This window comes from Halichoerus grypus, chromosome 6, assembly GCF_964656455.1.
Source record: "Halichoerus grypus chromosome 6, mHalGry1.hap1.1, whole genome shotgun sequence".
Lineage (NCBI taxonomy): Eukaryota > Metazoa > Chordata > Mammalia > Carnivora > Phocidae > Halichoerus > Halichoerus grypus.
In genome coordinates, this window is record NC_135717.1 from 16276570 (window position 1) to 16291708 (window position 15139).

A 15139-nucleotide genomic window follows, 5' to 3' on the forward strand; every position below is an offset into this window, starting at 1 on the left:
GCGCCTACCTTTTAGCTGATTAGAAACCAGAGAATTGAGCAACTCCTTTCTTTAGTGAAAGCTTCATATGAGATAACTTAGGAAAATTTTGTCTGAAAAAATAAGTCTGATAAACATGGCATAATAAACTGGAAATTTTGCTTCTCATTTCAGACGTTTTCTTACCTGATGGTCCTTTCTGAAATAAGAAGACATTTTTATGGGTAAATTTGGCCTTAGTGATTTTTAGCGGAAGATGTGTTTCTTCTCTGTGGTAGGAGAAAAAAGACATTATCCCGAAAACCTAACCACCACTGAGTGTAAAATTGGAGACACAGGCATGGTTTATTTTAGTCCACAGAGAAAAATAACATAACCCTGCTCAAGGTAATTATAATTTGCTACTTTTCTATGACAATAGGCAAAACCCTCTGGACCAGTACCAAAATAGTGTAGAAATTTGCTGATAATCATATCAAAATGCACCCAAATGTAGGGGAGTTACAGGTTTGTAATTCACCAGAGTTTTCATATTTCAGAGCCTCCTCCTATGGTCCAAGTCATGGTATTTGCATTGAAATGGTTCAAGTAAACTCCCTGGGTGAGAGTCTTCCTGAATAATCTTGAATTAGTTTCCAGAACTGTTAATCAGTGGTGTTACCTAAGGAATGTAATAAACATTTGACTATACCCAAGTACCGGAGAGTAATTGGAATTTATCAGGAAAACCTCAGGACGATCTAGGATACCTACACCCAACGTGGGGCTCAAACTCACAACCCAGAGATCAAGAGTCACATGCTCTACCATCTGAACCAGCCAAGCGCCCCAAAGATACCTTTGTTCCAGCTTTGGTCTAAGCTATTTAATTATTACCAAAAGGAGATAGATGTACAGGACCTGCTTTACCTAGTAATTCCTCAATAATTCAGACTTTTACTTTACCTTTTTTTTTTTTTAAGATTTTATTTATTTTTTGACAGAGAGAGACACAGTGAGAGAGGGAACGCAAACAGGGGGAGTGGGAGAGGGAGAAGCAGGCTTCCTGCGGAGCAAGGAGCCAGATGCGGGGCTCGATCCCAGACCCCTGGGATCATGACCTGAGCCGAAGGCAGACGCTTAACGACTGAGCCACCCAGGCGCCCCCCCCCCTTTTTTCTAAGATTTTATTTATTTATTTTATTTGAGAGAGAGCGAGGGCCAGAAGGAGAGAGAATCTCAAGCAGACTGCGCTGAGCACAGAGCCCAAGATGGGACTTGATCCCACAACCCCGAGATTATGAACTGAGCCAAAACCAAGAGTCAGACGCTTGACCAACTGAGCCACCTAGGTGCCCCTTACTTTACCTTCTAAACTGTCTGAGCAATAAAACCTTTAATATTTAATCTCTGTACTGGAGGAACACAGAGGGCAAATGGGCACAGGCCTGAAGACAAAACATGTTTTGATATTCAACAGAGGAAGAGGGACATAGAGATGGAAAAATAAAACACAAGGATGTAGGCTTTTCCCCCTTAACGTAGGGAAAGGAACAACAAGGAAACTTCCTGTGACAGAGAGAGCCTATGATTTTATAAATCAAATAATATAAAATTAGGTTCAGGGGCGCCTGGGTGGCTCAGTCGATCAAGCATCTACCTTCGGCTCAGGTCATGATCCTGGGGTCCTGGGATCCAGCCCCACCACGAGCTTCCTGCTCAGCGGGGAGTCTGCTTCTCCCTCTGCCTCTGCCCCTCCCCCTGCTCATGCTTTCTCTCTCTCGCTCTCTCAAATAAATAAACAAAATCTTTAATTTAAAAAAAAGAAATTAGGTTCCAACGGCATGGATTCCAGTTGGCATGCTGGGGACCTTATGGCCGGAAGTGTTGGACGGGCCCCCTGGGAGCACCACTAGGACCTGTGCACTACAGAGGCTGTTTCAGGATGCACAGGCCACAGGGACCCCTGCACGTGCTTCAGCAGATGTGCTGGCCAGCTACTCTGTTTATAAATTATGTTAGTACTTCAGAAGCCCGAAGTGGGATGGGCAAAGATGCTCTCCTATGGATAAAATACAAAGCTCTGGATAGCACAGTAATTTAAAGATATACTTTCGTGTGGTAAGACACGTCACAAAACAAATATTTGGGGGAGATGTATGTATGTATGAAAAGAAAGTAGGGAAAGGAAGAAAGAAGAAAGTAACCCCAAAAAGCTTTTCTTTAGGTAGGTTACGGCTATCTACAGTTACCATATTAGAAATGGATAAATTTTTAATTATCATTACAGGTTATGTAGTCTCTGGAAAACTCCAGAGAGTGAAAAAGGCAAATGACCTCTTTGTATTATTATGAAAATAGTTTTGATCTTACAGCCCCTCTAGAAGGGCTTGGGAACCCAGAGAGGTCCCTGGACCTCACTTTGAGAACTGCTGAGCTAGATTATTATGCTATAGTAATAAACGACCCCAAAATCTCAGTAGTTTAACACACATGAGTTTACTTCTTGCTTATGCTTCATGTCCACTAAGAGCTCTGCTCTGCATCATCCTCAGAATGGGGCCAAACTAGAACGTTGCTGGTTATTGGAGTGAGGTGGGGGGAAGCAAGTGCCAGAGGTCTCAGAATTAAAGCTTTGGTCCAGTAGTTGTACATTCATTTCCATTCACAATTCACTGGCCAGGACTAGTCACATGGCTCTCCTCAACTGCAAGGCAGGGGGCCAGGAAGTACAATCCTGCCCTGTGAAAATGATCCTTTCTCCTTGAAAAGATTTTTCTTTCTCAGAAGCCCCACCAGACTTTCCATGGGTCAGAATTTGACCAATTTCTGATAGAGGAGCAGTGTTAACCCAAAGAGGCTCAGAAACAACATCATGTATTCCTGGACAGAGGGTAGGGGACCTACATCCATGAACAAATTGCTGCCCACCCAGTGGCTGAACAAAATTGGGGTCTGATTAGCAAGAAATAAGGAAAGGAATAGCTATCACCATCTTCCCCTTTCTTTTTTGTTTCGGTCGGGTCTCACACTAGCAATCTCAAATAGTATATTGAAATAGGCAGAAAACATACTTAGGGTGGATCTCTCTCTCTTTTTTTTTTTTTTAAGTAAACTCTATCCCCATGTGGGACTTGAACTCACGACCCGAGATCAAGAGTCACACGCTCTACTGAGTCCGCCAGGGGCTCCAAGTTGTATCTCTTAAAAGGGAAGATTTCCATTTAGAGCAATACTTGTCTAAGAGATAGCAAAACTGAATATTGTATTTCATCACAACTGGTTCCAACCAACTGAAGCTAATGAACAGGTGTGGACTTTGAGTGACTTCCAGATGCCAGACCCTTAGGGGACCAAACTGAAGACTCCTTCCTGACCAATGAACAATGGGCCTTGTTTTAACCAACTGGGTCAGACCTATGGATTCATTCCATTCTATCCAAAGTGTTCACTTTACCTTCTTAATTAGCATATTACCGTGAAAACCCCTTCCTAAAGCTCAAAACTCTTGACCTCTCCCACTCAGCAACCCTCCCAGTGAATTTCTTCTTCTGTCAAACACATTCAGCTAAAAAAGCTATTTCAAACTTTTGGTGATCTTTGTTTTATTCACTGATAATCTTTAGAAACTATATAATGTTAGGGGCGCCTGGGTGGCTCAGTTGGTTAAGTGGCCAACTCTTGGTTTCAGCTCCGGTCATGATCTCATGGTGATGGGATCAAGCCCCGAGCTGGGCTCTGCGCTCAGCATAGGGTCTGCTTCAGAGTCTCTCTCTCTCTCTCTCTCTCTCTCTCTCTCTGTCTCTCAAATAAATAAATAAAATCTTTGAAATAATAAAAATAAATAAATGGGAATTTGGTCCACAAGTTGCCCATCTAGAACAAGAGTCAATTAAACATTTTCTGTAAAGTGCAGACAGCAAATATTTTAGTCTTTGTAAAGACCTCTGTCACAAGTACTGCAACCCTATGCAGCACAAAAGCAGTCATAGGCAATAGGTAAATGAATGGGAGTAGCCGTGTTACAATAAAACTTTACTTACAAAAAGAGGCTGATGGCTGGATTTGGCTGGAGGGCCAGTTTGCCAACTCCTGAATTAGAATTAAAACCACTGAACTACGGTCTATTATAAAAATCTATATGAAAGCAGGGTATAAATCAAGTTAGAGATCCCTGGCTAGAGCCAAATCTCCTAAGAGATCTCCTCTGTGGAATGGTCCCCAGCAAAAAAGGATCAGAAAGCCACATGGTTTCTTCTATGAGCTGATTGGGGCTAAGTACAAATCAGCCTGTCATACCTTAGACAGTTCGTGTACTAACCTAACCCAGGCAGTGGACTTTAGTGATCAGAAGTTTAAGATCGTTTCTAGGAAAGGTCAACTACCAAAGGAACTAACCCAGAACTATGAGAAATCACGATCTATCAGAGGGCAGGGCCAGGCAAGATCCCCTGCAGACCACCATCCATTCTAACACCCTGATCAGCTCAGCTTGAGTCAATAGTTCTGGACCAAGAACTTGCCAGGGAAGTGAGGTTTGTGTCTTTCAAAATGGCTGATAGTATGACATTGGAAAAAGGAGTCAAGGACATTTCTTCTGGGCATTGCAGACCATACTGAGGAGCTTAATTTAATTATAAGAGCCTTGAGCAGCCGGGGCACCTGGGTGGCTCAGTTGGTTAAGCGTCTGCCTTCAGGTCGTGATCCCGGGGTCCTGGGATCGAGCCCCACATCTGGCTCCCTGCTCAGCGGGGATCCTGCTTCTCCCTCTCCCTCTGATGCTCCCCCTGCTTATGCTCTCTCTGTCGAATAAATAAATAAAAATTTTAAAAAGGAGCCCTGAGCAGCCACAGAAGATTTTTTTTAGATTTTATTTATTTATTTGACAGAGAGACAGCGAGAGAGGGAACATAAGCAGGGGGAGTGGGAGAGGGAGAAACAGGCCTCCCGCCGAGAAGGGAGCCCAATGTGTGGCTCGATCCCAGTAAAGTTTATTTATCTTTTTAAGTTTTTTTTTTAATTATTTATTTATTTTGGAGCAGGGGGCAGGGAGAGGGACAAACAGACTGCACTGAGCACAGAGCCCTACGCGGGGCTCGATCTCATGACCCAGAGATCACAACCTCGGCGGAAATCAAGAGTCCGACGCTTAACCAACTGAGCCACCCAGCCACCCCATAAAGTTTATTTTTTATTTAAGTAATCTCTACACCCAACATGGGGCTCAAAATCAGGAACCCGTTATCAAGAGTCACATGCTCTTCCAACTGAGACAACTAGGCACTCCATCCACAGAAAAATTTTTAAGCAGGGGCAAATAATTTTAAAATTTGATGTAATAACAGCCAAGATTCCATTCCCGTGGACGGTGGGAGCAGATAGGAGCAATGGTTATTGTAAGTTGGATACATAATCTAGAACAGTGGCTGTCCAATAGGACTTTCTGCAATAAAGAAATGTTCTACATCTTTGCTGTCCAGCGTGGAAACCACTAGCCACACGTGGTATTGAGCATTTGAAATGCAGTTAGTGTGACTAAGGAAATGCATTTCAATTTCTGCTTAATCAATTTTAATTTTAATTTTAACAGCCACATGTGGTTAGTGACCTCTATAATGGACAGTACAGGTCTAGAAGTCCAGCACATATAGCTCTAGTCCCTTGGGAGCTTTTGGGATTCCATGAGAAACCCTTGATATCCTGATAATAATGCACCTGTTTCTGTAGTGAGATAGTCTGAATGGGTTTCTGTTACCTACAGCTTTCTTCCTCATACACTTTATTTGTTTGTTTGTTTGTTTGTTTGTTTGTAAGTAAGTAAGTAAGCTCTATGCCCAACGTGGGGCTTGAACTCACAACCCTGATATCAAAAGTCCCATGCTTTACCGACCAAGCCAGCCAGGAGCCCCCTCATACACTCATTTTAGATGTTTAGAATTTAGAAAACAAAACCACCCACAGGAGAAATAACTGCTATGGTATGAGTACCTGAGCTCCTACCATGCCCCATGCCCCCTGTTGACCAGAGGAGTTCAGAAAGCTTCCTGGCTCAGGCCTCCAAGTCAGAGCCCTATTGCTTCTAGCCACTTCTCAAAAATCTTGCCCTCACCCCCTCTGGCCTCCTCTCTCATCTGCGGGGACAGCCGTCGCTCAGCCACACTCATCCGTTTCATGCAGGAGAACCCCACAGCTGCTCTCCTTGGAGGCAGAGGGTCTCTATCCCAGACACCAATCAGATCATTCCCTCCGTTTCTCAGGAACCACCCTCCAAATGGCATATAACACATCTCACTAAACTGAGGTACTTTCAGGGCACCTGGGTGGCTCAGTCGGTTGAGCATCCATCCAACCCTTGATTTTGGCTCAGGTCATGATCTCAGGGTCGTGGGATCAAGCCCAGCATTGGGCTCTGTGCTCAGCAGGAAGTCGGCTTGGGATTCTCTCTCTCCCTCCCCTTCTATCCCTCCCCCTCTCTAAAATAAATAAATCTTAAAAAAAAAAAAAAGTGAGGTACACTTTTTGTTTTATGTTATGTTAGTCACCATACAATACATCATTAATTTTTGATGTAGTGTTCCGTGATTCATTGTTTTCATATAACACCCAGTGCTCCATGCAGTACGTCCCCTCCTTAATACCCATCACGGGGCTAACCCATCCCCCCACCCCCCTCCCCTCTAAAACCCTCAGTTTGTTTCCCGGAGTCCATAGTCTCTCATGGTTCGTCTCCCCCTCTGACTTCCCTCCCTTCATTTTTCCCTTCTCCTAATGTCCTCCATGCTACTCCTTATGTTCCACATATAAGTGAAACCATATGATAATTGACTTTCTCTGCTTGACTTATTTCACTTAGCATAATCTCCTCCAGTCCCATCCATGTCGATGCAAATGGTGGGTATTCATCCTTTCTGATGGCTGAGTAATATTCCATTGTATATATGGACCACATCTTCTTTATCCATTCGTCTGTTGAAGGGCATCTCGGCTCCTTCCACAGTTTGGCTATTGCGGACATTGCTGCTATGAACATTGGGGTGCATATGGTCCTTCTTTTCACTACATCTGTATCTTTGGGGTCAATACCCAGGAGTGCAATTGCTGGGTCATAGGGTAGCTCTATTTTTAATTTTCTGAGGCACCTCCACACTGTTTTCCAAAGTGGCTGTACCAACTTGCATTCCCACCAACAGTGTAAGAGGGTTCCCCTTTCCCCACATCCTCTCCAACATTTGTTGTTTCCTGCCTTGTTAATTTTTGCCATTCTAACTGGTGTAAGGTGGTATCTCATTGTGGTTTTGATTTGTATTTCCCTGATGGCTAATAATAAAGTGAGGTACTCTTAAAATAGGGCTGCTCATTTGAGACGAAAATACTGAGTCCTGGGGCAATTTCTTTTTTCTTTTTTTTTTTAAAGATGTTTGTTTTATTTGTTCATTTGAGAGAGAGACAGAGAGACAGAGAGAGCACAAGCAGGCAGGGGGAGAGGCAGAGGGAGAGGGAGAAGCAGACTCCCCGCGGAGCCTGGAGCACGACGCTGGGCTGGAGATCATGACCTGAGCCCAAGGCAGATTCTTAACCATCTGAGCCACCCAGGCGCCTCCTCCGGCAATTCCTGGCTCCCATAGGCCTCAGTTGCTCAGGGGCTATATTGAGAGAAAGGTTGGGAGACTTGTGGTGACCAATATGGTCCCTGGAGACCAGGTGATGGAGGCAGGTGGTGCTGGCGCCTCAGTGAAATGGAAGGAGGAGCAGTTACTCTTCCCGTCACAAGGGGGAGCACCAGGAGGCTCATCTGGATCCTACCAGTTAACTAGGCTTCTCCCGCAAAATGCAGTCAATATGTCCCCAACTTTCATCAGTAATTTCTCAAATATCCCCATTCAGAGGATCACTCCATCAAGTGACATGGACTGTGCATTTTAGACCCTACCTCAGGTTATTTTGGAGGCCACTCCAGAAAGTCTCATTCTTCCACGCAGAGACGACAACACAGTAACTTAGCAAGACAGTATTATGGCCAAGGTAATAGGGTTGCGAGATTTAGCAAAGAAAAATACAAGACACCCAATTAAATCTAAGTCTCAGATGAATAAACACAAATTATTTTTTAGTATAAGTATATCCCAAATATTGCAAGGGACATGGTTACACAGAAACAATTACTCATTGATTACCTGAGGTTTGACTGAACAGCCTCTGTTTTATCTAGCAACCTTACAAGGGGTTACATCTGCTTTAACGTTTTCCAGACTGAAATGTTTGCAGGCTTGCTCTGTAATGGCACCCATTCTGGGGCGCATTAGGACGGACACTCCCGATTCTTTTCTGTGGAGACATATGGTCCTGCCCACAAGATCTTCACAGAGCAGCCCTGACCAGAAGTGGAGTAACTTCACATTTGTGCACATTCTCTCCTCACGAGGAGATGCAGTGCTTCCCGCCCTAGCTTACGGGACGCGTGCGAGGCCCTGCCCTTAACCTGTGAAACGCTCTCCCGCTTCCTCCACCCAGCACCTTTCAAAAGCTCGGCTGAGAAAAACAATATTTTTCTTCCAGTTTTATTGAGAAGTGATTGACATACAAGAGAAACAACATTTTTAAAGGATTATCTGAAGGATGTCCTTTTTTTTCTAGGTCAGTGATAATCAACCTCCTTAGTGAGAAGGCCAATTCAGAAAGTAACCTGTTACCAAATTTTTTTAAAAGAAATTATCTTTTTTATCAGGAATGTAATAGCAACAACTTTGCTTACGCATGCTTTTATTGTTTCTCCAATCGCTAAAGGGTTTCATTATTTTGGCTAAACTTTCAGAAAATACATAACGTATTCCCTGGTGTATCTGATGTAATGCTCTACCTTCTACCAAAGTTTGTGGTCTGGGAAAGCATTTTTGGATCTGGTTCAGTTCGTTTTATCCTTAACTGACCCTGGAATTCACTTACTTGCAAAATGTGTTTTGTTTCTTTCCATTCAGGTATAATGACCATACAGTAAAGTGCATAAAGTGTACTAATCTTAAAGGTTCAGCTTAATGAAATTTTGCATTTGTGTATACCTGTGCATCCACCACCCAGATTGAGATATAGAACTTTCCTGCACTCTAGCAAGTTCCTTTGTATTCCTTCCTGGTCAGTACTTCCACAGAGGTAACCGCTACTCTGACTTCCATCAATATCAGTTACCTTTGTTTGTTCCTCTTTTTTTTTTTTTTAAGATTTTATTTATTTTTTTGAGATAGAGAGTGAGGAAGAGAGCACGAGCGGGGCGGGGGGGGGAGGGACAGAGGGAGAGGGAGAAGCAGACTCCCCGCTGAGCAGGGAGCCCAACTCAGGGCTCGATCCCAGGACCCTGGGATCATGACCTGAGCCAAAGGCAGACGCTTAACTGACTGAGCCATCCAGGCGCCCTAATTTTAAATTGCATATAATTGGAATCATAGAGTACGATACTTCTCTTCAGTGAACATAATTTCTGTGAGATTCATCCATGTTGTTGCACAGGTCACTAATTCTTTTTTATTGTTGCATAGTATTCCATTTTATCAACGCACCACAATAATAAATTGTGGTATACATTGCCAATTTCCCTATCATTAGACATTTATGCCATTTCTGGGTTTTGGCTCTTGTGAATAAAGCTGCTATGGGAACTGTGCTATGCTCCTGTCTTTTGGTGCACTCATTTCTCTTGTGTCTAAGCATAGACGTGTTTTGGAATCATAATACAGGTATGCATTTAGCTTTAGTTAATACTGCCAATTTTCTTTTTTTTTTACATTTTATTTATTTATTCATTTATTTTTAAAATATATTTTACTTTATAGGGCAAAAAGGACTTTGCAGATGTGATTGAGAGTGTATAGATCTTTATTTTTTTTTTTTAAGATTTTATTTATTTATTTGACAGAGAGAGACACAGTGAGAGAGGGAACACAAGCAGGGGGAGTGGGAGAGGGAGAAGCAGGCTTCCCGCGGAGCAGGGAGCCCGATGCGGGGCTCAATCCCAGGACTCTGGGATCATGACCCGAGCTGAAGGCAGACGCTTAACGACCAAGCCACCCAGGCGCCCTGAGAGTGTAGATCTTTAGATGGAGAGATTATCATGGATTATCCAGGTGGGCCCATTCATCACGTGAATCCTTAAACTCAGAGAACCCTTCCTGGTTTGGTCAGACAGAAAGATGTGAAGATAGATGAAAGGTCAGAGAGGGGTGCCTGGTTGGCTCAGTCGTTAGAGCATCCGACTCTTGATCTCAGAGTTGTGAGTTCAAGCCCCACTTTGGGCTTTATATGAAAGAGAAGAAGGTCAGAGAGAGGCAACCTGGTTGGCTCTGAAGATGGAGGAAGGGAACATGGAGCCAATGAATGAGAACAGCCTCTAGAAGCTGAAAAGGCAAGGAAATGGGTTCTGCCTTGGTGCCTCCAGGAAGGAGCTCAGCCCCATTGACACCCAGCGTGATGTTAGCCCAGCAAGAACCTTGTCAGATTTTTAACCCTCAGAATTATAGGATAACAAGCTTGTGTAGTTTTAAGCCATTAATTGTATGATAATTTGTTTCATCAGCAATAGAAAATGAATATGTTAGCTGATCTGTGATTTCCTGTTCCCCTGATCAGACCAGCAGAGAACTGTGTGTCCATGTGTTGCCTCTCTTACCCAGAGGCAGCCACCATATAATTATTTTATTGACTTGCAGTTTGATTATGGTGTTATTGGCTGCCATTAAGCAGCACAATAAAAATCAACCTCATGACACTCTTTGTTGCTTTTGCCATAATGGTGTTATTGAGGAAGATTGCATTACACAAAAGTTTCCTCTCCATTAAAACCTGCAGGAGAGGGGCACCTGGGTGGCTCAGTTGGTTAAGCGACTGCCTTCAGCTCAGGTTGTGATCCTGGAGTCCCCGGTTCGAGTCCCACATCGGGCTCCCTGCTCAGCGGGAGTCTGCTTCTCCCTCTGACCCTCCCCCTCTCATGCTCTCTCTCTCTCTCTCTCAAATAAATAAATAAAATCTTTAAAAAAAAAAAAAACCTGCAGGAGAAAGTTATTTTTTGTCCTAGTACCTGGAAGAGAAACTCTGCTTGGGTTTCCCTCTTTGTGTTTGTTGGCTGTTAGGAAGCATAGAGCAGTGATTCTCAAGCAAACACATCTTGGGCTGGAAGAACTACCAGAATCCCCGGGCGCAGCTTTTGCAAACTGTACTTGCACGACCCAGAAATTTCAATCTGTCTCCCTAGAGGAAAGTGTTCGCCCTCCCCCCCACAAGATCCATTGCTTTGGTGAGCCACTGTGCCATTTGGTGACAGACAAAACTCTCTAAAGGCCTGATATATAAGGGAAGCCATTTTAGATTTCTTTCTTTCTTTCTTTCTTTCTTTTTTATTTATTTATTTGAGAGAGAGAGCGTGCCAGCAGGAGGTGGGGGCAGAGGGAGAGGGAGAACCAGACTCCCCGCTGAGCAGGGAGCCCAACGTGGGACTCCATCCCAGGACCCCAAGATCATGACCTGAACCGAAGGCAGACACTCAACTGACTGAGCCACCCAGGTGCCCCTACATTTCTTTCTAAGTCAGCATGACTACATAAACTTTGTTTAAACTAAAAGCCGGGGAGTACTTGGCTGGCTCAGTTGGTAGAGCGTGCGACTTTTTTTTTTTAAAGATTTATTTATTGGGGTGCCTGGGTGGCTCAGTCAGTTAGGCATCTGCCCTCTGCTCAGGTCATGATCCCCGGGGTCCTGGGATTGAGCCTCCTCATCAGGGAGCCAACTTCTCCCTCGCCCTCTGCCCCTCCCCCTGCTCATGTTTTCGCTCTCTCTCTCAAATAAATAAATAAATCCTTTTTAAAAAATATTTATTTATTTGAGAGAAAAAGAGAGAGAGCAAGAGAGGACAAGGGGAAGGAGAGAGAATCTCCAGCAGACTCCCCACTGAGCACAGAGCCTGATGTGGGGCTCGATCTCAGGACCCCGAAATTGTGACCGGAGCTGAAGTCAAGAGTTGGAAACTTAACCGACTGAGCCACCCAGGCACCCTGAACATGTGAATCTTGATTTCAGGTTTGTGAGTCTGAGCCTTGCATTGGGTGTAAAGATTACTTAAAAAATAAAATCTTTATAAAGATTAAAACAAAAAACCAAAAGCCTGATTTATGGCCCACCAAGCATACATTGTAAATGAGTAGCCTAGGGGCGCCTGGGTGGCTCAGTCGTTGGGCGTCTGCCTTCCGCTCGGGTCATAATCCCAGGGTCCTGGGATCGAGCCCCACATCGGGCTCCCTGCTCGGCGGGAAGCCTGCTTCTCCCTCTCCCACTCCCCCTGCTTGTGTTCCCTCTCTAGCTGTCTCTCTCTCTGTCAAATAAATTAAAAAAAAAAAAAAATGAGTAGCCTAAAGGAAAGCCATCTTCTCCTTAAGATATGGTCGATGCTCCTACTCCCTGAATTCCTTGACGTTAAAACTTATGATTCCTGCCTATATGTTAATCTATAATCTTTTGACTTTTATAAGATATAAAAAAGTATATAACCCTGTAAGAACTGTTCATTCTCTGGGGCACTTTCTTCCCTGTGAAGACCATTTTTCCCAGGCAGCTGTCCTAACTTGGGCTCAAATAAAACTTTCTTACTTTTAGGGATTCTGAAAGGTTTGTTCATTTTGCATCAACACATTTAAAGGAGCAAGTCCTATTCCTCAGATCTACTGAGTTGGAGAAAGGGTTAAGAATTATTGCCTTAGGGGGCTGCCTGGGTGGCTCAGTCGTTAAGCGTCTACCTTGGCTCTGGTCATGGTCCCAAGGTCCTGGGATGGAGCCCCGCATCGGGCTCCCTGCTCGGCAGGGGGCCTGCTTCTCCCTCTCCCTCTCCCCCTACTTTTGTTCTCTCTCTCTGTTAAATAAATAAATAAAATCTTAAAAAAAAAAAAAAAGAATTACTGCCTACTGCCTTAGGGGTTTCTGGCTGGCTAAGTCAATAGATCATGTGACTCTTGATCTCTGGATCATGAGTTGAGACCCACATTGGACGTTGTTTACTAAAAAAAAAAAAAAAGGAATTATTGTCTTAGAGCAGCAGTTCTCAGATATGGTCTGGGAACTCCTGAAAGGGTTCCCAAGACCCTTTCAAGGGGTGCCCAAGGCCAAAACTATTTTCATGATGTCAAGTATCCAATACAGGTTTCCAAAGGCTACTTGACTAGTGATATTCCAAAAGGCTGGCTGCATAAGCAGATATGAGAATCCAGCTGTAGTCTTATTCATCCAGACACTAGCAAGGTTTGCAAAAATGTTGCTCTTTCCACTTTCAAAACGCTGTCATTCTTTTCACTGTTTTTTTAAATACAGTTATTTTTCATAAAAAAAAGTTACCCTCATTAACATGTAACAGATTAATTTTTAGTGAATTAATAAGTAATTTTAGGTGTCTCTGAGTTTTCATTTCAAAGGCAGTAAATATTCATAGATATAACCCACATGAGCAAAAACTCTCTAGATTCCTCAATAAGGAATGTAAGAGTGTAAGGAGGTCCTGAAACCAAAATGTTTGAGAACTACCGAATTGCAGCAATTGCAGCAAGCAGTTCGTAGGTGAGCGTGTTCGTGGCATGCATGTTTTTGTTTTAACCAACCTATACCCTCTCTCTTCTTTCCTACCTTTGTTTGCCCATTGCCTCATTTTTCTGACTCTTTGTTGTGTAAATGACTGGTCTGTCATCATTGAAGGGCAAATGCTTGCAAATGAGTGTCTGAGGAGACTTAGAAACTCCAGGAATTGCGACTCTTGATCTTGGGGTTGTGAGTTCAAGCCCCACGTTGGGCGTAGAGCTTACTTTAAACAAACAAACAAACTGAAACTCCGGGATTGTGTTAACGAGTCTGAAGCTGTTGCCACCAAGCTTACCTTCATTGTCTCCGTGGACTAGCTAAGGTTAGCAAGCTTATCAACTAACTCCAGTCAATGCTTGGGGCCCTGTGTTTGCATTTACTCCCTTCCTAATCACAGCTCATTTCCCCCTGCTCTTGCTCCCCTGGGATTGTTACCTCCCAATAAAGCACAAACCTGTGGGCTTTGCCCAGGCCTCTATTCTCTAGGGAAACTGGACTAACAGAGTTGTATATCATTACTAGCCTATATTATTGGTAAGAAAATAGATACACAGGTATCCCTTGCTTTTCAAAAGTTCGCATTGTGCCACTTTGCTTTTAGGAAAGTCCTACATCAGTACGTGTTTTCGCTAACCAAAAGAAATCCAAAGAGGATTTTCACTTTTTCGAAAAAAGGTGAAAAGTGAAAATAGCGCTCAGTGTTCGTTTTGCAGGCAGCGCGCACCCTGAGATCTCCTCTCTGGGGAACTACACTCAGCGTCTCAGCAGCAAGCTGTCCTACCGTTGAACTATGCGAGCATCTGTGCTTGATCTCAATTTATACTGTGCATTTGTTACCAAGATATGTCCTAAGGTATCGGAAAAGCCTGAGAGGGGCGTCTGGCTGGCTCAGTCAGTGGAGCGTGCAACTCTTGTTCTCGGGGTTGTGGGTTCAAGCCCCACTTTGGGTGCAGAGATTACTTAAAAATGAAATCTTTGAAAAAAGAAAGAAAGAAGAGCCTAAGAGAGGTGATTTTTTGAATCTGGGAACGCTAAAAATGTTTTCCATATAATTGATAATAATGGCTTCTTTGCTTTATGTCATTTCCCCTTCCAAAAGTTTTCACAGAAATGCTCTACTTATGGGTAGCAGGGGAAACCTGTGTGTGGCTATACTGTGACTCTCCATTTCCAGTCTCCTCCACCCCTTCTCCATCCTGATCTGTTCCCCCAGAGCGACCTTTATGGGCCACACCAGGGGCTCCCTATCACTCTGGCTTCTGGGAAGTTTCCGACACGAAACTGGCAGGTGATCAGAGGGTGGGAGGGAAGTGAGATGGAGACTTTTATTTCCCAGCTCCCTCCCTGCTGAGCCACAGGTTGATAAAAGGTTGCATTCCTCCATTGAAGGAGCTCTGATCGGATCAGCCCTCTCCTCCAGGGGCAGCATTCCATTTCTGTTTCCCTGTCAGGGCAGGGCAGGGCAGGGCTCTCCGTTATTGCTAGCCCCAGGGTGCTTCACCATCCCTTGTGGGTTTCCCTTAACCCTGCCTATACCTCTGTAAATAGTTCCTTCATTACACGCCCCACGATTCCTCTT